Raw genomic sequence first — 24,580 nt, forward strand, 5'->3', positions numbered from 1 at the left:
GGAGCCCCAAAGTCACCAGTTGTTCTCTGTTCTCACCAATCAAAGGATGACACAACTTACTTTATTCCTATACAAGTGACAAAAATTAATGGAGTTGCCACATAGTAATAATTGGAACTCGTTACAATTCTGAAAATCAGCGCTATTTTCTAGATCCAGGTGGGCTTACTTACAGCAACTCTGAAAGCCATCCTTTTTTATGAAGCTGATTTTAAATATTTTAATCTTCCCCAATTAGAACCTTGAACTTAAACCTAGTACAATTTAAATGGATCTCAAGCTGGTCACTTGCAACTTTCAGCTTTCACAGTTGTATCCATAGCTCCATCAAAATACCTATATTTTGGTTAGCTCCATTTTATATTTCCTTAATCCATCAGATACCTAAGATATACCTTTATATCTCCAGAGTCTGGCAAGGCCTAGCAGACGGTTAATAATTGGTCACTGAAAGAATAAATAAAAGCAGAAATAACTAAATCTAGGGAGAAAATCCCACCCTACTAAAACAAATCTCTACTCATAATAAATGACAAAGGCCACTTTCTAGCCGGACATTTCTAAGGTTACCTTCCCCTTCAGAACTGCAATAGACATGTAGAAAGTTGTAGACCATTCAGAAAGGATTCAATTTTGAACTTTGTGATTCGATATTTGCAGTAGCCTCTTTCTCCACATCAAGTAACACAGCAAGAAATCCCTTGCCCTGAAGAGCTTGAAATACTGAAGCTAGAGCTACAACCAAACAAGTCAGCTCATTAACAGTGACTGTGAAGGTCTTTAGGCTTCTAGGAAGTCTTTCTATAAAGGCCAATTTAAATATTTTTATCTTGTATATTAGCCCCTCTGGGTAGGTCTCCTGCTACCAGGGCTGAACCTAGAATTTGTTTTACTTTGAACTTCGGATTCTTTTTAATTATGATATATAGGGGGTGGAGGTGTCACTTAATCAGCATTAAGTCCCATTTTCATTGTTATAGTGCTTTGGCTAATTTTTTTTATCATGAATTATGAAATTTGAATAAACTTTCATGTGGTAAAACAGGAACATGATGAAGGACGCGATTAAAAGTTTTGATGACAATACTATAGAGTATGAAAGTCTAAGTAAGTAGGGCTGTACAGAAGAAATAAAAATTAGACCAACTTAGAACTAAATCCTGGCTCCACTCCTTACAAGGTACATAACTTCGGTCAGGTGACTTAACCCTGAACCTCAGTTTCTTCATCTGTAAAATGGAGAGCTTGAGACCAGGTTTTAAGGATTGTCATGAGGATTACATGTGATAGCATCAGTGGCACAAAGGAGAGTGACTAAGTCATTGTAAGCACTTAAGAAATTCTTCCCCTTTCTCAGATAAGAGGATAAAAGATTGAGTACTGGTTGATGCTTAAAAGGTACAAAGAAGGAAAAGAACAGAAAGACCAGGAAAGATGGAGTTAGGGGAAGCCAGAGGTTTAGCAAAATGTGGTCCACCCAAATCTGCTAAAGCCGGATAATCCTGGCCAACGTGGGAGGCAATATTTGTCTTCATTCAAGAAAAAAAGTGCATTAGACAAAACTAGAAAGCAAAATGAGAGGTGGAGTGGTGGGTAAACTCTTTGAGGTTTAGAAAGGAGCCTGTCCTTTGGGATAGGATGGAATTAGGTGTGTATGTGACAGATGACAAGATGCAATTAAATGTAATATCTGAGATATGCAGTCACTAGCAAAAGTTATTCACTGTTAACAGGATATTTCAAAAGCCTGGATTTTCACTATGGAATGAGTTCAAATCCCATATCAAGTATAGTCAAATGGATATAATTTTGGTAAATGACAAAAAACCGGAGTAAAATGTGACCTTAGGCAAGTTACTTACATCATTAAGTTTCAATTTCTTAGTCTGAAAAGTAGAAATATAGTATATCTACCTCCTGGAATAGTTGGCATTAAAGGAAAAAGTATATGCAGAATGCTCAACAAAATGTCTAATATTTATTAAGTACATAATAAATGTAGCTAATGATATTTAACATTGGTGGATAAAGATAAATTCATACGCTCAGCCTCACAGAAGTGGGAGGCCAGGATATTGTTTCAGAGTCGTAGTTCTTTAACTTCTATCGTAATAGCCATTTCATCTCTTTCCCTTCATGCTTTAGCTACCTATGTATTATAACTCTGGCTCGCAATAAATACTCAAAGTCTGATGAATGACTTAAAAAAAAAAAAAAGCCTGGATTTTAAGAGAAAAAGCTTTAATGGAAACCAATGTCTCGTCCATATTTGACTGCCTCCTTTTTTGATGCCCCATTAGGAGGAGAACTGAGTCATGCAACCGGTTCTTGATTGAAAAGCATAAAACCAGTCTTGAAATAGTGCAAGTGCCCAAATTTGTTACTGGCAATTTTGTGCCCTCTAGTGTCAGTTTATGGGGAAGACACCCTGTGAAAGCTGCAAAGCCAAAAAGTAATGTTGACATATGCATACCTGGAAGGCAGAAAAAGAATGAGAACACATCAATATGATACAAGTATGTTTTTCTATCATGAAGTTCTGGAAGATAGCAGGTACTCACAAGATGTTTGTTGAATGAGTGAATGGCGTTTAATGCCACATCAGGACTTTGTCATGTAACGAATATGCCACCTGTCGGATGCATGCAACAATGGAAAACCTGACTGCTCAGATTTTAAGATACTTCTGAATGATGCAGGTGAATAAGAAACACGGCTTGGTCACCTGCTTGAAATTAAGGAAACTGCTTGACTGAATCAACCAAAATGCGCATTCCGTCATAAAAGCGAGTCATCTTTTCCTGTCCAAGATTTCCATTTGTGGGTTGAAATGGGGAGTAAGATCTACCTCTGAGTGTACGGGTGATTCAGTGCTAGAATGCCTGCCTTCCATGCGGGCAACCTGGGTCCAGTTCCCAGACCATGCACCACCACCACCCCCAAAAAAAGATTTACCTCTGAGAAAAAGTTAGCCATGATCCCACATACTGTTAGAGCAGTAAAACATATTTGATTTATTCATTGATCACCCACGCTGAGTCAGGTAGAAGAAACATGCCCAATTCCATAGTCAAAACTGTTTTGGCGTCAGATCTGTTATTCATTAAGAGGGAGAAAAAAAATTAACCACAGAGACTCACCTCAGATTGCTTGCCAGTCCAGTTTCTTTTGTTGCCAGAAACTAATTATATTCACCGGATTTACAATATATGGAGAAAGTGTTCCCTGGCTATTTCAGATTTGCCCAGAAGGGTTGCAGGGTTTGGGAAGGAGAAACCAGCCCCATCATGAAATGATTCACTTTGATCTGACTGCCTGGATTGCTGGGCCAGCAGTGCATCGGAACCTACATTCTCTTGCCGAGGGTTTCATGGGAAACACTTTATGCAACTTCTGTGAGAAGGTATGACATGCATCATGCTACCTTCTTCACTTTTGAAAATGACGCCTCCTGCTTCTTTCTATGCAAATGTCATATTGTAGCTATGGCCTATATTTATGTCTCCTGTATGGTCAATAACCTGAAATTGAACATCCAGCAGAACGGCCTGACGTGCTGTTTTATAGACCAGGCCTGCTCTGCCTTTTGGAAAAGCTCCAAAGGCCATATCTACTGATGGTTGGTGCTTCTGATGACTATCTGCTCATTTGGCCTGGAAATCACAGGCAGATTTATGCCTCAGACACTCTGGAGAGAGGTACCAAGAGCACAGACTCTTATGAAAACTCAACTGACCATTCCCAACCCTGTTTCCAGGACCAAGAGAGTAAAGGCGCGACCAGATACCTTAACTGTATCCAGGGCAGATGGTGCTGCTGGGTAAAGGATGCAAATCTGTCACCCAGACAAAGCCCTTGAAGGACGGGCACCAAAACAAGCATAGCACACTCAAGTTGTGGTAGTTAGATTCAGGTGTCGACTTGGCCAGGTGAAGATACCTAGTTCTACTGCTGTGGACATGAGCCAATGGCATGTGAACCGCAACTGTTGCTGATTACATTTGCAGTCGGCTAGGAGGCGTGCCTGCTGCAATGAATGATGTTTGATTTAATTGGCTGGTGCTTAAATGAGAGAGCTCAACGTAGCACATAGCACAGCCCAAGCAGCTCAGCATACCTCATCTCAGCACTCGCAGCTCAGCCCAGGCCTTAGGAGATGCAGAAATGAATCACCCCGGGGAAAGTTGTTGGAACCCAGAGGCCTGGAGAGAAGGCCAACAGAGATCACCCTGTGCCTTCCCACATAAGAAAGAACCTCAGTTGAAAGTTAGCTGCCTTTCCTCTGAAGAACTAATGAAATAAATCCCCTTTTATTGAAAGCCAATCCATCTCTGCTGTGTTGCATTCCAGCAGCTAGCAACCTAGAACAGAAGTCATTTCCGAAAGTGAGGCAGGCAGCTGGGCCTTAGGGGTAAGAATTCAGGCTGCCAACTGCCCCCCACATTTTAACTGATTTCTATTTTAAGGATTACAAGGGATATGGACAGAGTCCTCCTGCATTGGCTCTGCATTCCCACCATTGCCATTACTCACCAGGGTGCTTTTAAAATCTGGGAGCCTGCAGGAGATTCCTTTTGCAGGCTGGCTGCTAATGCAAAGGAATAAGGCCTTCTCTTCTCCCTGCCTTCCAGGGTTCCAGACCTTCCAACCCAGGAATGCTCTACCAATTAGTGGGTCAAAACCGCTTCTCCAGAGCTCAGGGAGGGAGGGTGGAGGAGGTACAGATAGTTACTAATGGAATCAGAAAACTCTCCTCTTTAGAAACATAAAGGTCATACAGATGGTGTAACATTGTAACCGGATGGCAGAAAACGCCAAACTCAAGAGCAAAACCCTTGATTTCATCCTCATAGCATGATATCATAAAATTTTTTCTTAATTATTAGAAAAAGATATCCTTGATGAAGCCACTAGATATCCTGTAGAGCTATATTTTTTCATGTGTCTTATCCCAAACAGAGCAACAGTATTGCCTGATTTTATCTCAAAATATAATAATTCCAATAAATCAAAAGTAGTTCAGCATCTATTAAACCCCTAAATCTCATTATGAGGTGACTCTAAGTAACCATTGATTGAATTTTGCCATCAAATAAAATTTAGTGTCCTCAAGTTCATGGTGTTGGGTAAAATATCACCAGCAAAGTAATTCACCCATGTCTCAGAATTTCAAACCACATAAATATCTTTTTTTATTCCTCGCCCCTGCCCAAAGGAAAAGGTGCTGCCTGTGCAGACAGATGAGCCCAACCAATGAGAAAATGTTAGTAATAATTATAACTAATAACAACCACAAGCACACTTCAGAAGCACTCCCTAGGTGAGAGCACTGTTCTAAAGCCCTTTTCCCTTAGTCCATTTAAACCTCTCCACAACTCCTCAGGCATGCTTGCTCTAAGGATCCTCATTTTACAGGCAGGAAAGATTTCTCCTGTTTTCTGTTTGTAAAGTGGTAACAGTAAAAGCAAACTGATCCTACCTAGCAGCCTCAACTCGAGTCTAGGTCCCCAAGTTTCCCAACTCTACACCTCGGTCCAAATAACTCTTCTCTAAAGTTCAAAATGCAGAAACGAGTTTTTCTCTCAAATGTAAACTGGGCAATGTTGGTTTTTTAATATCACATAATGGTGTTTTCATTAGCTATCTGAAAAGAAGGAAGGAAACTTCCTTTCCAAATGAATAAAACCTTACACTTTCAACGCAGCAGGGCAAAACTGCTCCACAGACACCGGCAGGTAGGGAGGCTGCCCACCTTTTACCCTCTACTGTCCTTTGCTTTCCTGACCTTTCCGTTCCCTCTGTGTTGTCCTCAGAGGAGGGCAGGGGATTTCGAAAACTGTTACTGTGGTTCGTAATCTGTAAGGAAGAAACAAATACCAAAATAGCAAACGTCTACTAAAAGTTTGTACAAGTTTACAAAAGGCAGCACATAATTCTGCTGACACAGTGAAACCATGAAAGAGAGCTTTAGCAAATACATGTGCGACTTTAAGCACTTCCCCAACTGTCCCACAATTTGCAATGAAGTAATACTTAACAGCAGCAGTCATTCCTTTTGTTCACTCTTTTCTACCCTTTTATCAAGTTGAGTTCCCCCAAGCCAACTATAAATAAGAATATGTGCATTACTGAGTTATCTTAGTGTTTCCAGTTTGAGGTTTGTTTTTTGTTATTTTCAAAATGAAAGTAACTTTTTTTCTGGATATAAAAATAGTGTGTGTTCATTATAAAGAATTGGAACAATACACAAAGATACAATAATGAAATAAAAGTCCCCTGAAACTCACCATCCTAACCGGTAATAAATTAGGTGAGCGTCCTTCTAAGCATGTATCCATATACAAATATGTATCATATAGGTACACACACACACACACACACACACACACACACACATATATATACACACATACAGCACTCCCAAAATTTTAATACCATCATATCATACTCGTTTTTATTGTGCGAAACTTTTAACATTCTTCTCCTTTCCTCCACCCCCCCACCATTGACAATCTAGAGTATTCCCATATATATTTATGTACTTCTACTAAAAGTTTGTAAAAGTACACACCCACACCCCTACATATCCGTATACACCCACATATTCAAGGTTTTAATTGTTCTCCCTCTCTCTTTTTTTTTTTGTCAACAGTGGAATCATATTACACTCATTTACTTCTTGCTTTTCTCACTCACCGGTATCTCATGAAAATCTCTCCCAGACATCTGTTAAGACTATAATTCATTCCATTTAATGGCCATGTAATATTCTATGGAGTAATATATTTTAATTTTTCAGCCATTCCCTGATTAATGGCCATGTTTCCAGTTCTTGGCAGCTACAAACAATGCTGCAATAAACATCCTTGCACACATGTCCTTTCAAATTAGCACTTTTATTTTTATGGAATAGATTGCTAGGAGTAGGATTCTGGGGTCAAGAGGAATGTGTATTTTTAATTTTAATAGATATTGCCAGATTGCCTTCCAAAAAGGCTGGGAACACTTTACAATTCCACCAGCAATGTATTGGAGAGCACACATTCGCCCGCATCCCTGCTGGCAACAAATATTACAGCTCTTTTTAATTTTTTGCCAGTTTAATGGATATAAAACGGTATTTCATTATTACTTTAATTTGCATTTCTCTGCATCTGGGCCACTGCATACATTGTGCAGTTTGTGTACAAGGGATTGGGGCTGAAATCCAGCTTCAGAATGGCTGGCAAAGCCAATTGTCCTGGGTATTTAAGTGCAGAGGAAGGGCCCCTGCTGTTTCTAGTCCATGAGAAAGTGTTCCAGTGACCCTGCCCTGCCATTAAGTCATTTGAGCTTCTTTTTATATGGTTATTTGGACTTGATCTTCTTTGAATTTCCTCTTCCTAACTGTTGCCCATTTTTCCATTACATTGTTTAGCATTTTTCTTGTCAATTGATAAGAGCTGAAATTTGTAAGATTAACTTTATAGAAATTAACTCTGACTGTCATCTGCATTACAGATAGTCACTATCATTTGCCCATGAACTTTGTTTATAGTATAATTTATAATATTACAGTTGTTTGTTTTTCTAAATTTTAGTGAATTATGTTTAGGTTTTCTTTTAATTTAAGGGTTTCCAGTCTTGGTTTAAAAGGTAATCTTGAGCCCTAAAAAATACAGGTAGTCTCCTGAATTTTCTTGCAAAATATTTTATTTTTTACATTTACGTTATTTTTCCATCAGAATTTCTTTGTGTATATGAAGTAAGATAGGGGACCAAATTTACTTTCTTTCAGCTGAATAACCAGTTGAACCAACATCATTTTTTCCCTTCAGATTATTCCTTCTAGCTGTTACAAAACATTGGTGGCTAGAAGGAATATACATACATATGTGTGTGTATATATATATATATATATATATATATATACATTTTTTTTTTACTTTGAAAAATCTGATTCAGTTTCATTTTCTGAATCAAAAAGAAGTATGTTCATTTTAAGTTTAGAATGTTTAGCTTTCCACTAATCTCTCAAAATACCTCCCAGAGATTGTTCACAGTGCTCAGAACTGTGTAAAAGTTAACATCCAATACCATGTTCTCAAAGAAAGATTTAGAAGTAGGACCTATTTTTAAGAAATCCTTCTCAAAGGTCAAGGCATTGACAGTTCTAATTTTAAAATAAAAAAAAATTTAATAGATTTGAAAATCGAAGTAACAATGGTTTCCAAGAGTTAAAAACCAGATCTCTTTTAAAACAGAAAATCTTTAAATTTCTGTGGGATCCATACCTAACAACAACTCTGATTCAACATAATACTCTCCTCCCCTAAAACTACTAAATGCATTATTTCAACTTGGAATAGGAAAACTATAAAATGGATTTTTAAAATCATACTATATATATATTAACACACCATTTAATATATTTTTTATCATCACTTTTTTCTTTTTTGTGAAAAATAGCATATATACAAAAAAGCAATAAATTTCAATGCACAGGGACAGTGCAAGGGTAGCTCAGTGGTAGAATTCTCACCTGCCATGCTGGAGACCTGGGTTCATTTCTGGAGACTGCACATGCCAAAAAATAAAAAAAAATTCAACCCACAGCACAGCAATTATGACCCAATAACATTTAAAGAGTAGCCCATACTTTATCCACTGAATTCAAATACCATCTTTTTTTATGTTAACTTCTTAATGAACCATGATCTATTTATGGATTCTCAATTCTGTTACACTGTCTAATGATCCCTGTACCAATACCAATTCTTGTAGCAATAAATTGTTGATATCTCTTAAAGTAACATAAAGACCCCATTGTCTTCTTTTCTCTCCAAAGTTTTCTCACTTATCCTTGGGCAGTTATTCTTTTGTATAAAGTTTAACGTTTTTACCCTGCTCCCTGCTGTACAACCATCCCACAAACACAAGACCTTAGACTACTGAAAAAAATCAACTCCTAAAGTAAATCAATCAAAATATTTACATGCCACAAAGACAGCAGAAGATCACTAAGCAGTATCACAATGCAGACAGATATAGCTCTGCCTAATGACCAAATAAAAACACCAGAGGAGACATAGATGTTGGAATAACTAATCAAAGATGTTTATACAACTCTCCTTAATAAAATAAGTGGGATAGCAAATGATATAAAGGAGATCAAGAAGACAGTAGAAGAGCATAAAGAGGAATTTAAAGAATAAATTTAAAAATAGCAGATATCACAGAGATTAAAGAATCTGTTTACCAAATAAAAAACATACTAAAGGCACACAACACCAGATCTGAAGAGACAGAAGAAAGAGTAAGTGAGATAGAGGACAGGATACCCGACTTCAAAGACTCAAAACAGTAAATGGCAAAAAAAAGATGGAAAAAATTAAATTGGATCTCAGGGAAGTGATAGACAAAACAAAGCTCACAAATATAAGAATCATTGGTGTCCCAGAAGAAAAAGAGAGGAGTAAAGGGCTGAGAAGAGTACTGAGAATATAATGGGGCAAAACTTCCCAACCCTCATAAAGGACATAAATATACAAGTCAAAGAAGCCCAAAGAACTCCAAACAGAGTAAATCCAAACAGACCTTCCCCAAGGCACATACCATCAATCTGTCAAACGTTGAAGAGAAGCAAAAAATCCTGAAAGTGGCAAGAGAAAAACAATCTACTACATACAGGGGAAATGAAATAAGACTGAGTTCAGACTACTCAACTAGCACCCTGGAGGTGAGAAGGCAGTGGTATAATACCTTCAAAATTCTGAAAGAAAAAGACTTCCAGTCAAAAATTCTGTACCCAGACAAATTGTCCTTCACAATTGGAGGAGAGATTAAAGTTTTCACAGACAAGGAAGTCCTGAAAGAATTTGTCAGCAAGAGACCATCAAGAAATACTAAATGGCTGTGCTACGTTGAGCTCTCTCATTTAAGCAAACTAAAAAAAAAAAAAAAAAAAAAAAGAAATACTAAATGGAGTTCTGCCGACTGAAAAAAAAATAGAAAGACAAAAGAGGGAAGTCTAGATGAGGGCACAGAATTGAAGAGTACCACTAAGGGTAATTTAAATAGAACAAAGAGAAAGAAGGAAAAGAATATATAGATCTGACAAATAAAATAAAAAAGATAAGATGGTGGATCCAAGAAACACCTTTTCAGTAATAACTTTGAATGTTAATGGACTAAACATAGCAATTAAAAGATACAGATTGGCAGAATGGATTAAGAAACATAATCCAGCCATATGCTACTTACAAGAGACTCATCTTAGACACAAAGATACAAATAGATTGACAGTGAAAAGATGGAAGAAGATTTTCCATACAAGTTGTAAGCAAAAGAAAGCAGAAGTAGCTATACTAATATCAGACAAAATAAACTTTAAATGTAAAGACATCATAAGAGACAAAGAAGGACACTATATACTAATTAAAGGGTCAATTCACCAAGAAGGTATAACAATCATAAATGTTTATTTTCCCAGTCAAGGACCTCCAAAAGACATGAGACAGACATTGGCAAAACTGAAGGCAGCAATAGATGTTTCAACCATAATAGTAGGAGACTTCAATACACCACTTTCCTCTATAGATAGAACAACCAGACAGAAGATCAACAAGGAAAGAGAGAAGTTAAATAACTTGATAAATAAATTAGACCTAACAAATATATATAGATCATTGCACCCCAAAGCACAAGGATATACATTCTTCTCTAGTGCTCATGGAAAATTCTCCAGGATGGATCATATGCTGGGGCACAAAATAGGTCTTTATGAATTTTAAAACACTGAAATTATTCAAAGCACTTTCTCTGATCACAGTGGGATGAAACTGGATCTAAATAACCACCAAAAAATAAGAGCATTCACAAATATATGGAGATTAAAGAACACACTCTTAAACAACCAGTGGCTCAATGGAGAAATTGCTAGAGAAATCAGTAGCTATCTGGAGATTAATGAAAATGAGAATACAACTTATCAGAACTTATGGAATGGCAAAGGGTGTGCTGAGAGGGAAACTTATTGCCCTAAATTCCTATATTAAAAAAGGGAAAGAGCAAAATCAAGGACTAAACAGCACATCTGGAGAAATTTGAGAAAGAACAGCAAACTAACCCTAAAGCAAATAGAAGAAGAGCAATAACAAAGATTAAAGCAGTGATAAATGAATGGGAGAATAAAAGAATAATAGAATCAATAAAACCAAAAGTTGGTTATTTGAGAAAATCAATAAAATTGATGGGCCACTAACAAAACTGACAAAGAAAAAAAGAGAGAGGATGCAAATAAACTAAACCAGAAATGAGAAGGTATGCGTTACCACAGACCCTGAAGCAATAAAAGAAATCATAAGAGGATACTATGAACAACTATACCCCAAAGAACTAGACAACTTAGATGAAGTGAACAAATTCCTGGAGACACACAAACAAGCTACACTGACTCAGGAAGAAATAGAGGATGTCAACAGACCAATCAAAAGTAAAGAAATTCAATCAGCCATCAAAAATCTTCCTACAAAGAAAAGCCCAGGGACAGATGGCTTCACAGGAAAATTTTATCAAACATTCCAGAAAGAATCAACACCAATCCTACTCAAACTTTTCCAGAAAATTGAGGAAAAAGGAACTCTACCTAACTCATTTTATGAAGCTAATATTACTGTAATACCAAAACTGGCTAAAGATGCTATAAGAAAGGAAAACTACAGCCAATCCCCCTAATGAATATAGATGCAAAACTTCTCAATAAAATATTAGCAAATTGAATCCAACAACACATTAAAAGACGTATACACCATGACCAAGTGGGGTTTATACCAGGAATGCAAGGATGGTTCAATGCAAGAAAATCAATTAATATAATATAGCACATTAACAAATTGAAATATAAAAATCACATGATCATCTTGATTGTTGCTGAAAAAGCATTCGACAAAATTCATCATCTTTTTCTGATAAAAACACTCCAAAAGATAGGAATCAAAGGTAACTAACTCAATACAATAAAGGAAATATACGAGAAACTGATAGCCAGCATCGTATTCAATGGAGAGAGATTGAAAGCTTTCCTACTAAGATCAGGAATGAGACAAGGAGGCCCACTGTCACCACTATTATTCAACATTATGCTAGAAGTTCTAGCTAGAGCAATCAGGCAGGACAAAGAAATAAAAGCCATCCAAATTGGAAAGGAAGAAGTAAAACTCTCATTATTTGCAGATGATATGATACTATACTTGGAAGAACCTGAGAAATAGACATCAAAGTTACTTGAGCTAACAAACAAATTCAGCAAGGTGGTGGGATATAAAATTAATATGCAAAAATCAGTAACATTTCTATACACAAGCAATGACCTAGCTGAGGATTCACTAGGCGGCTTAGCAATGTGTACGTTTTAGTTCGTCCTCCAGAACAACTACTAAATAACCAGAAACACTACAGAACAGCTCCCGGAGCCATGATAGTGACCGGACACACAGTGTACACCAGTCTGGACCAGCTGGACCGGCTGCGAGTCTCCGGAACCGTGAGTTCCCCAAGTTGCGGCGGCCGGCGCCTGGCACCCCTCCCCCACAGACGGCTTCCCAGAGGGAAAGGAAAGAGACTCTAACAGTAGCAGGGACTGAGTCCAACCAAACACCAATTGTGGCATTAATAAACAAATTCTGACTACTAAAAATAGGCCCCCAGCTCAGGCGAAACTGGTCAAGGCAGAGGTTGCTTATTGGGCTAACTGAAAAAAGAGGAAAGGGGATGAAATGGAAGTTTTTGTGGCTGTTTCTATGGAGGCTTGGCTGCCTCTGGACTCAGTGGTGGGACTACTCGGGCTGCAACTGCCCAAGGCATAGGCAGTAAGAGACTGCTTTCAGGGTTGTCTCCCGCCTGTTCCTCAGGGGAGGGGTGCAGCCCAATTTAGGTGGAATCCCTCTCTCAAGGAATTCAGACCCCAGGGCTAGGCAATTTGAAGCCATTAAAGCCAGCCTACAAACTCTCCTCTGTCTCCACCACGCCCCCAGCAGGGAGAGCCTTCCAAAGTTAAAGGAGCCACAACATCTTTTGCTGGTGGGACCCGCAGGCAGACAAGCACCACATACTGGGCAGGATAAGAAAAACAGAGCCCAGAGACTTCACAGGGAAGTCTTTAAACCTGCTGGGTCTCACCCTCAGGGAAAACTGATGCAGGTGACTCCTTCCCCCTGATAGGAGGCCAGTTTAGTCCGGGAAAACCCGGCTGGAGTCTGTAATACCTATGTAGACTCTCCTAAGGGTGGAGAGGGAAAAGGCACCTTACAAGCAGGACAAGAAACAAGAAAACAAGAACTGAAAAATACCCTCTGTTAAACAAAACTTAAGCTAGAGGCCCAGAAAAAGCTGAACTGAAGGTCAAAAAACAGATAGACAACAAACTCATCTAGCAAGGAAACCCTAGGTAAGATAAGTGAAAGCAATCTCCAGAATTAACTAATTAAGGTAATTAAATGTCTAGATGCCAGCAAAAAATAACAAATCACATCAAGAAAATTGAAGATATGGCCCAGTCAAAGGAACAAACCAATAGTTCAAATGAGATACAGGAGCTGAAACAATTAATTCAGAAGATATGTACAGAAATGGAAAACCTCATCAAAAACCAAATCAACGAATTGAGGGAGGACATGAAGAAGGCAAGGCATGAACAAAAATAAGAAACAGAAAGTCTGAAAAAACAAATCACAGAACTTATGGGGATGAAAGATACAGTAGAAGAGATGAAAAAAAAATGGAAACCTACAATGGTAGATTCCAAGAGACAGAGGTTAGGATTAGTGAACTGGAGGACAGAACATCTGAAATCCAACAAGATACAGAAACAATAGGGAAAAGAATGGAAAAATATGAGCAGGGGTTCAGGGAATTGAATGATGATATGAAGCGCACAAATATACGTGTTGTGGGTGTCCCAGAAGGAGAAGAGAAGGGAAAAGGAGGAGAAAAACTAATGGAAGAAATTATCACTGAAAATTTCCCAACTCTTATGAAAGACCTAAAATTACAGATCCAAGAAGTGCAGTGAACCCCAAAGAGAATAGATCCAAATAGACGTTCTCCAAGACACTTACTAGTCAGAATGTCAGAAGTCAAAGAGAAAGAGAGGATCTTGAAAGCAGCAAGAGAAAAGCAATCCATCACATACAAGGGAAACTGAATAAGATTATGTGCAGATTTCTCAGCAGAAACCATGGAGGCGAGAAGACAGTGGGATGATATATTTAAATTACTAAAAGAGAAAAACTGCCAGCCAAGAATTCTATACCCAGAAAAGTTGTCCTTCAAAAATGAGGGAGAAATTAAAACATTTTCAGACAAAAAACCACTGAGAGAATTTGTGACCAAGAGACCAGCTCTGCAAGAAATACTAAAGGGAGCACTAGAGACTGATACGAAAAGACAGAAGAGAGAGGTGTGGAGAAGAGTGTAGAGGGAAGGAAAATTAGATATGACATATAAAATACAAAAGGCAAAATGGTAGAGGAAATTACTACCCAAACACTAATAACACTAAATGTTAATGGATTGAACTCCCCAGTCAAAAGACATAGACTGGCATAATGGATTAAAAAACAGGATCCTTCTATATGCTGTCTACAGGAAACACATCTTAGACCAAAAGATAAAAATAGGTTGAAAGTGAAAGGTTGGGAAAAGATATTTCATGCAAATAAAAACCAGAAAAGAGCAGGAGTAGCTATAGGAATATCCAACAAATTAGACTTCAAATGTAAAACAGTTAAAAGAAGGATACTATCTACTAATAAAAGGAACAATTCAACATGAAGACATAACAATCATAAATATTTATGCACTGAACCAGAATGCCCCAAAATACATGCGGCAAACACTGCAAACACTGAAAAGGGAAATAGACACATCTACCATAATAGTTGGAGACTTCAATTCGCCACTCTCATCAATGGACAGAACATCTAGACAGAGGATCAATAAAGAAACAGAGAAGTTGAATATTACAATAAATGAGCTAGACTTAACAGACATTTATAGAACATTACACCCCACAACAACAGGATACACCTTTTTCTCAAGTGCTCATGGATCATTCTCAAAATTAGACCATATGCTGGGTCACAAAGCAGGTCTCAACAAATTTTAAAAGATTGAAATCACACACAACACTTTCTCAGATCATAAGGGAATGAAGTTGGAAATCAATAATAGGCAGAGCGCCAGAAAATTCACGAATACGTGGAGGCTCAACAACACACTCTTAAACAACCAGTGGGTCAAGGAAGAAGTTACAAGAGAAATCAGTAAATATCTGGAGGAGAATGAAAATGAAAACACAACATATCAAAAGTTATGGGATGCAGCAAAAGCAGTGCTAAGAGGGAAATTTATTGCCCTAAATGCCTATATCAAAAAAGAAGAAGGGGCAAAAATTAGGGAATTAATTTGTCCACTTGGAAGAACTGGAGAAAGAACAGCAAACTAACCCCAAAGCAAGCAAAAGGAAAGAAATAACAAAGATTAGAGCAGAAATAAATGAAATTGAGAACATGAAAACAATTGAGAAAATCAATAAAACCAGAAGTTGGTTCTATGAGAAAATCAATAAGATTGATGGGCCCTTAGCAAGACTGACAAAAAGAATAAGAGAGAGGATGCAAATAAATAAGATCAGAAATGGAAGAGGAGACATAACCACTGACCCCACAGAAATAAAGGAGGTAATAACAGGATACTATGAACAACTTTATGCCAATAAATACAACAATGAAGATGAAATGGACAACTTCCTAGAAAGGCATGAACAACCAACTTAGACTCAAGATGAAATAGATGACCTCAACAAACCAATCACAAGTAAAGAAATTGAATCAGTCATTAAAAAGCTTCCCAAAAAGAAAAGTCCAGGACCAGACGGCTTCACATGTGAATTCTACCAAACATTCCAGAAAGAATTAGTACCAATCCTGCTCAAGCTCTTCAAAAAAATTGAAGTGGAGGGAAAGCTACCTAATTCATTCTATGAAGCCAACATCACCCTCATACCAAAACCAGGCAAAGATATTAGAAAAAAAGAAAACTACAGACCAATCTCTCTAATGAATATAGATGCAAAACTCCTCAACAAAATTCTAGCAAATCGAATCCAGCAACACATTAAAAGAATTATACATCATGACCAAGTAGGATTCATCCCAGGTATGCAAGGATGGTTCAACATAAGAAAATCAATTAATGTAATACACCATATCAACAAATCAAAGCAGAAAAATCACATGATCATCTCAATTGATGCACAGAAGGCATTTGACAAGATTCAACATCCTTTCCTGTTGAAAACACTTCAAAGGATACGAATACAAGGGAACTTCCTTAAAATGATAAAGGGAATATATGAAAAACCCACAGCTAATATCATCCTCAATGGGGAAAAACTGAAAGCTTTTCCCCTAAGATCAGGAACAAGACAAGGATGTCCACTATCACCACTGTTATTCAACATCGTGTTGGAAGTTCTAGCCAGAGCAATTAGACAAGAAAAAGAAATACAAGGCATCAAAATTGGAAAGGAAGAAGTGAAACTATCACTGTTTGCAGATGATATGATACTATATGTCGAAAACCCTGAAAAATTCACAACAAAACTACTAGAGCTAATAAACAAGTATAGCAAAGTGGCAGGTTACAAGATCAACATTCAAAAATCTGTAGTGTTTCTATACACTAGTAATGAAAAATCTGAGGGGGAAATTAAGAAACGAATTCCATTTACAATTGCAACTAAAAGAATAAAATACGTAGGAATAAATTTAACTAAAGAGACAAAAGACCTATACAAAGAAAACTACAAGAAACTGTTAAAAGAAATCACAGAAGACCTAAATAGATGGAAGGGCATACCATGTTCATGAATTGGAAGACTAAAGATAATTAAGATGTCAATTCTACCCAAATTGATTTACAGATTCAACGCACTACCAATCAAAATCCCAACAACTCACTTTTCAGAAATAGAAAAACGGTGCCCAGAATTGCTAAAAGTATCTTGAGGGAAAAAAACATAGCTGGAGGTCTCACGCTGCCTGACTTAATTTAAGGCATATTATGAAGCCACAGTGGTCAAAACAGCATGGTACTGGCATAAAGATAGATATATTTTGACCAATGGAATCGAATAGCATGCTCAGCTATAGACCCTCTCATCTATAGACTTTTGATCCTTGATAAGGCAGTCAAGCCAACTCACCTGGGGAGTTCCTCATCTTGAGGAAAAAAAACAAAGCTGGAGGTCTCACGCTGCCAGACTTTAAGGCATATTATGAAGCCACAATGGTCAAAACATCATGGAATTGGCATAAAGGTAGATATATCGACCAATGGAATCGAATAGACTGCTCAGATATAGACCCTCTCATCTATAGACTTTTGATCCTTGATAAGGCAGTCAAGCCAACTCACCTGGGACAGAACAGTCTCTTCAATAAATGGTGCCTAGAGAACTGGATATCCATATGCAAAAGAATGAAAGAGGACGCGTATCTCACACCCTATATAAAAGTTAACTCAAAATGGATCAAAGACCTAAACACCAGGTCTAAGACCATAAAACAGTTAGAGGAAAATGTAGGGAAATATCTTATAAATCTTATAATTGGAGGCGGTTTTATAGACCTTACACCTAAAGCAACAGCACTGAAGAAAGAAAGAAAGAAATGGGAACTCCTCAAAATTAAACACTTTTGTGCATCAAAGAACTTCATCAAGAAAGTAAAAAGCCTACACAATGGGAGACAATATTTGGAAACGACATATCAGATAAAGGTCTAGTATCCAGAATTTATAAAGAGATTGTTCAACTCAACAACAAAAAGACAGCCTATCCAATTACAAAATGGGAAAAAGACTTGAACAGACAACTCTCAGAAGAGGAAACACAAATGGCCAAAAGGCACATGAAGAGATGTTCAATGTCCCTGGCCATTAGAGAAATGCAAATCAAAACCACAATGAGATATCATCTCACACCCACCAGAAATGGCCATTATCAACAAAACAGAAAATGACAAGTGCTGGGGAGGATGTGGAGAAAGAGGCACACTTATTCACTGTTGGTGAGAATGTCAAATGGTGCAACCACTGTGGAAGGCAGTTTGGTGGTTCCTCAAAAAGTTGAATATAGAATTGCCATATGACTCAGCAATACCATTGCTAGGTATCTACTCAGAGGTCTTAAGGGCAAAGACGCAAATGGACATTTGCACACCAATGTTTATAGCAGCACTATTTACAATTGCAAGGAGATGGAAACAGCTGAAATGTCCATCAACAGACAAGTGGCTAAACAAACTGGTATATACATACGATGGAATATTATGCAGCTTTAAGACAAAATAAACTTTTGAAGTCTGTAAGAACATGGATGGACCTTGAGAACATTATGCTGAGTGAGAATAGCCAAAAACTAAAGGACAAATACTGTATGGTCTCATTGATATGAACTGACATTGGTGAATAAACTTGGAATATTTTTTTATAACAGAGACCATCAGGAGATAGAAATAGGGTAAGATATTGGGTAATTGGAGTTGAAGGGATACAGACTGTGCAACAGGACTGGATACAAAAACTCAGAAATGGACAGCACAATACTACCCAACTGTAATGTAATTACGTTAAAACACTGAGTGAAGCCGCATGTGAGAATGATAGAGGGAATAAGGCTGGGGACATAAATGAAATCAGAAAGAAAGATAGATGTTAAAGATCGAGATGGTATAATCGAGGAATGCCTAGAGTGTATAATAATAGTTAAATGTACAAGGTAAATTTTTAAAAATGCTTTTGCATGAGGAAGAACAAAGGAATGTCATTATTGCAGGGTGCTGAAAATAGATGGTAATTAATATTTTAAAGAGTCACCTTATGTGTGAGACTAAAGCAAAAAATGTTTGTTACAAAATTTATATTTTGACTAGATCAAACTCATGTAGATAGTTTGATTGAATGTCATAAGTACTTGAAATCTCAGGTAGGACATGAGATTTTACTGGTTTGTCCAGAGTGATGCCCCGATGAATCCCAGAGTGAATTGATTAGTGACTGGAAAAGTATTTGCAAGTCCCCTTCGGGGAATGGTGAGAGTGGGGAGAAATTCAACTTCCCCAAGTTGAATTCTTGATATTCTCACAAGCAGTGTGGACAACCAAAGCTTTAGGCTGAGCCCCCAGTCTTGGGTTTTGTTCACATGAAACTTAACCCCACAAAGGATAGGTCAAATCCACTTAAAATTTAGGCCTAAGAGTCACCCCCAAGAGAGCTTCTTTTTTTTGCTCAGATGTGGCCTCTCTCTCCAGCCAACATGACGAGCAGTCTCACCAACCTCCCCCTCTCTGCATGGGATATGACTCCCAGGGGTGTGGACCTTCCTGGCAGCGTGGGACAGAGATCTTGGAATGAGTGGAGACTCAGCATCAAGGGACTGAGAAAAACCCTAGAATGAGCTGGGAATTAACATCAAGGGGTTGAGAGAAACTTTCGACCAAAGGGGGAAGAGTGAAATGAGACTAAGTGTCAATGGCTGAGAGATTCCAAACAGAGTCGAGAGGTTGTCCTGGAGGTTATTCTTATGCATTAAGTAGCTATCACCTTGTTATTCAAGACGTAGTGGAGAGGCTGGAGGGAACTGCCTGAAAATGCACAGCTGTGTCCCAGTAGCCATGTTTCTTGAGGATGATTGAACAATGATATAGCTTTCACAATGAGACTCTGTGAATGTGAAAACCTTGTGTCTGATGCTCCTTTTAGCTACTATATCAACAGAAGAGTAGAACATATGGAATAAAAATAAATAATAGGGGGAACAAATGTTAAAATTAATTTAGTTTGCAATGCTAGTGGTAAATGAAAGTGAGGGGTAAAGTGTATGGTATGTATAATCTTTTTTTTCTCTATCATCATTTTATTTCTTTTTCTGTTGTCTTTTTATTTCTTTTTCTAAATTGATGCAAAAGTTCTAAGAAATGATGAATATGCAACTATGTGATGATATTAAGAATTACTGATTGTGTATGTAGAATGGAATATCTTAATGTTTTTTTTGTTAATTTTTTTAATTAATAAAAAAAGTTGAAAAAAAAAGAAATCACCAGCACCCCAATTCTCGTGATGCATGTTTGCAATTTAAAGAAAATTCTAAAGAAAGTTCCAGAGATAATAGTGGAGCACATTTTTGATTTACCATAACATTTTATTTCGAAAATAATAAAATAAAATATAAAAGTGAAAAAAAAAGAATCAAATACTTAGGTATGAATATAACTAGGGATGTTGTTCTAGTTTGCTAGCTGCCGGAATGCAGCACACCAGAGATGGACTGGCTTTTAATAAAAGGGGATTTATTTCATTAGTTCTTTAGAGGAAAGGCAGCTAACTTTCAACTGAGGTTCTTTATTACATGGGAAGGCACAGGGTGATCTCTGTTGGCCTTCTCTCCAGGCTTCTGGGTTCCAACAACTTTCCCCAGAGGTGATTTCTTTCTGCATCTCCAAAGGCCCGGGCTGAGCTGCAAGTGCTGAGATGAGGTATGCCAAGCTGCTTTGGTTGTGCTACCTTGGGCTCTCTCATTTAAGCAGCAACCAATTAAATCAAACACCATTCATTACAGCAGGCACGCCTCTTAGGTGACTGCAGATGTAATGAGCAATAGATGAGGCTCACGTACCATTGGCTCATGTTCACAGCAATAGAACTAGGTACCTTCACCTGGCCAAGTTGACAACTGAATCTAACTACCACAGATGTAAAGGACTTGTACACAGAAGACTACACAACGTTGCTAAAAGAAATCAAAGGAGATCTAAATAGGTGGAAAGACATTCCCTGCTCATGGACAGGAAGCCAAATATAGTTAAGATGGCAATTCTCCCCAAATTGATCTGCAGATTCAGCACAGTACCAGTTAAAATTCCAACAACCTACTTTGAAGATTTGGAAAAGCTAATTACCAAATTCATCTGGAAGGGAAAAAGATCCCAAATAGCTAAAAGCATCCTAAAAAAGAACAACAAAGTGGGAGGATTAACACTCCCTGACTTGAAAACCTATTATAAAGCCACAATGGTCAAAACAGCATGGTACTGGAACAAAGACAGAAGCATTGACCAATGGAATCAAATCAAGAGTGCAGAAATAGACTACCAAATATATGGTCAACTGATTTTTGACAAGGCCCCCAAATCCTTTGAATTGGGACAAAATAGTCTTTTCAACAATTGGGCATGGAAGAACTGGATATTAATAGCCAAGAGAATGAAAGAGAATCCCTATCTTATATCCTACACAAAAATTAACTCAAAGTGGATCAAACACATAAATATAAGAACTAGCACCATAAAACTTCTAGAAGAAAATGTAGGGAAACATCTTTAAGGCCTAATAATAGGAGGTAATTTCCTAAACTTCACACCCAAAGCACAAGCAAGAAAAGAAAAAATAGATAAATGGAAACTCCTCAAAATCAAATGCTTCTGCACTTTAAAAGACGTTGTCAAAAAGGTGAAGAGGCAGCCAACTCAATGGGAGAAAATATTTGGACCTATTGAACAAAGATTTGATTTCCTGTATATACAAAGAAATAATAGAACTCAACAACAAAGGAACAAACAACCCAATTATAAAACGGGCTAAAGATATTAAAAGGCATTTTTCAGAAGTGCAAATACAGATGGCTCAAAAGCACATGAAGAGATGCTCATTTTCATTGGCTATAGGGGAAATGCAGATCAAGACTATAATGAGATACCACCTCACACCTATAAGAATGGCTGCTATTAAACAAACAGGAAACTATAAATGTTGGAAAAGATGTGGAGAAATTGGGACTCTTATGCACTGCTAGTGGGAATGTATAATGGTATATCCACTATGGAGGACTGTTCGGTGGTTACTTAGGAAACTAAATATCGAGTTGCCCTATAACCCAGCAATAGCACTACTTGGTATATACCCAGAAGAGCTTAAAGCAATGACACAAACAGACATTTGCACAATGATGTTCATAGCAGCATTATTCACAACCGCCAATAGATGGAAACAAACCAAATGCCCATCAACAGATGAATGGATCAACAAAATGTGGTATGTGCATATGATGGAATATTATGCAGCAGTAAGATAAAATGATGTCCTGAAGCACATGACAAGATGGATGAGTCTTGAGGACATAATGCTGAGTGAAATTAGCCAGACACAAAAGAATAGATCCTGTATGATTCTACTTTTATGACCAGCATAAAGGTATAATCAGAGGCTTATAATACAAAATATAAGGGGCTTAGAGATAGTAGAAGCCTGAGATGGGTGAACCGTTAGCTAATAAAGTTGAACTCCAATATAAGGGAATAGATAGGAGTGAAGGTGGTTCTCTAGTGGGTCTATAAGTAATATTACCACACTGAATATGAACAAGGTTGAAAGGGGTTGTGTAGACCTAAGTGTTCCACTGATTAACACTAGAAATATGAATTAGTTCTCATAAGAATTATTTCAAAGATATGATTCTTATAAAAAGAGTGTTTAAGTCCAGGGTATGGGGGAAGACTGCTATTACATTCTATGAGCTATATTCAAAAGGACACCATCAGCACTACCACAGTAACAGCAGAGATAAATAATGGGGGAGGGACAAGAGTTAAGAGGAGGTTTAGATTTCTTGTTTGGTGAGGGTGTGTTCATTGGTTTTCTTTTTCTTGGGAACAATGAAATTATCTAAAATTGAGAATGTTGATAGACTGTGGACTTTGGGCCCTATAATGATGCTCAATGAACGCAGGTGGCTGAAGGATGCCTTTTTTCAGAGACGTAGATTGGCGAACGATGGTGTATACTTATGAACAAAGGTTGTGCTCCTACAAAAAGGAACAAAGTTGTGAGGCATGCAACGATGTGTGAATGAACATGTGGGACATTTGGTGAGACAAAATAAGTCAGGAACAAAAGAACTACAATGGTACGATCACCTTTAGAAAATACTTATAAGAAAACAGGGGCCTAGATTGTAAGCTTTTAAAACAAACACATTAAGCCTGGAGCAGTGATTATTATTTCTGGATTTTGAGAGGCTGTTTTATATATATAACCTGATATTTAGAGATAAGAATGAAGCCGAACAAATTGGGGTAAAAGTTAACTCAGAACATAGGGGTAAGGAAGACAGTGTCTGTATTTTAGAACCACACATACTCTTTGAGACCAATGGAAGAAAGGTTTATTTGGTTTGGAACTGAAATTTTCTGTAATGCAAAATCTAATTCAATCTATCTGTATAGCTCATTTGAACAATTGAAACAGAGGGAGCACAGAATAAGAAAGAGGTCCTTTAATCCTGTATAGATTATTGTAATGCCTGGAAGCATCCCAGAGTATATTAAGCAGATAATTAAAAAGTATTGGCAAAGTCCCCTGAGGGATGGGAGAAAGAATATGGAACTATTGAACCTTACCATCAGGGAATCCCCTGATACTATGTCAAACTTTAGAGATGCCCAAATCAATAGGCCATGCCCTCGATCATGAGGCTTACTCTTGTGAAGCTTATGTAGGTAGCGGAAAAGCTTAGACTACCTATAGGCATGCCTAAGGGTCACTTCTGGAGGACCTCTTTTGTTGCTCAGATGTGGCCTCATTCTCTCTAAGCCCAACTCTGCAAGTGAAATCATTGCCCCCCCCCCCCCCACACACACACATGGGACATTATATCCAGTGGTGAAAGTCTCCCTGACAACATGGAAGATGACTCCCAGGGATGAATCCAGACCTGGCACCATGGGATCAACAATTATACCCTGACCAAAATGGGGAAAAGTGTAATTAATAAAGTATCAGTGGCAGAGAGAGTTCAAGTAGTTGAGTGGCTACCTGGAGTTGCTCTTATACAAGCTTCAGTTAGACCTTGCTACCTATCATAACCTGCCAACCCCCAACCAGGACCATTCCAGCCAATCCTAAAGAATACCTAGGGCAATTTATAAGATTCTACAAGTGTTCCAGGCACTAGAGTAACTTTTTAGAATCCTACAACCTCCAGATGAGGTCCCAAGTCCAGATAACTCCTGAAACCTGTGCCAGCCTCTCCAGAACATCAGATAGTTCCATCTTCCTACCCCATATTAGTGACAGACCCTTCCAATATCAAAAATTTAGAATGGCCATAACCCAAACACCCTTAAAGAGAGGTATGGAAGATCAAAGATGATGGTGGAGTTAAACAGAGAAGATAGGATTTAAAAATGAGTATGAATGCTGAGTCATTAAATAGATATCTCTTTTAGTCTCCAATATCTTAGAGCAACTAGAAGTAAAAACCTAAAATTGTGAAATTATAACCTATTTCAAACTCTGAAATATGTTCTACAACTAATTGTGGTGCTATGCTTTGAAATTTATAGCTTTTTTGTATATATGTTATTTTTCACGAAAAAAAGAAAGAAAAAAAGTTTATTGTGAGGATAAAAAAGTATTTAAGCCCCCTAGCCTCCTATATTCTGGAACAGCTAGAAGGAAAAATATGAGAGGATCATATGGT

The 24,580-nt window shown here is 37.7% G+C and overlaps 1 protein-coding gene across 2 annotated transcripts in view; it reads right to left on the bottom strand.

The window, feature by feature from the left end:
- DPF3 (double PHD fingers 3) overlaps nt 1–24,580 on the bottom strand; it is a 345,195-nt gene that overhangs the window by 289,131 nt on the left and 31,484 nt on the right. For both annotated transcript variants that reach the window (XM_077122963.1, XM_077122962.1), the window contains exon 3: nt 5,692–5,856. The gene's annotated coding sequence lies outside the window, so the exon portion shown is untranslated. The remainder of the gene's footprint in view (nt 1–5,691; nt 5,857–24,580) is intronic.

The sequence above is a fragment of the Tamandua tetradactyla genome, chromosome 12 (assembly GCF_023851605.1).
Source record: "Tamandua tetradactyla isolate mTamTet1 chromosome 12, mTamTet1.pri, whole genome shotgun sequence".
In the NCBI taxonomy this organism is placed as follows: Eukaryota; Metazoa; Chordata; class Mammalia; order Pilosa; family Myrmecophagidae; genus Tamandua; species Tamandua tetradactyla.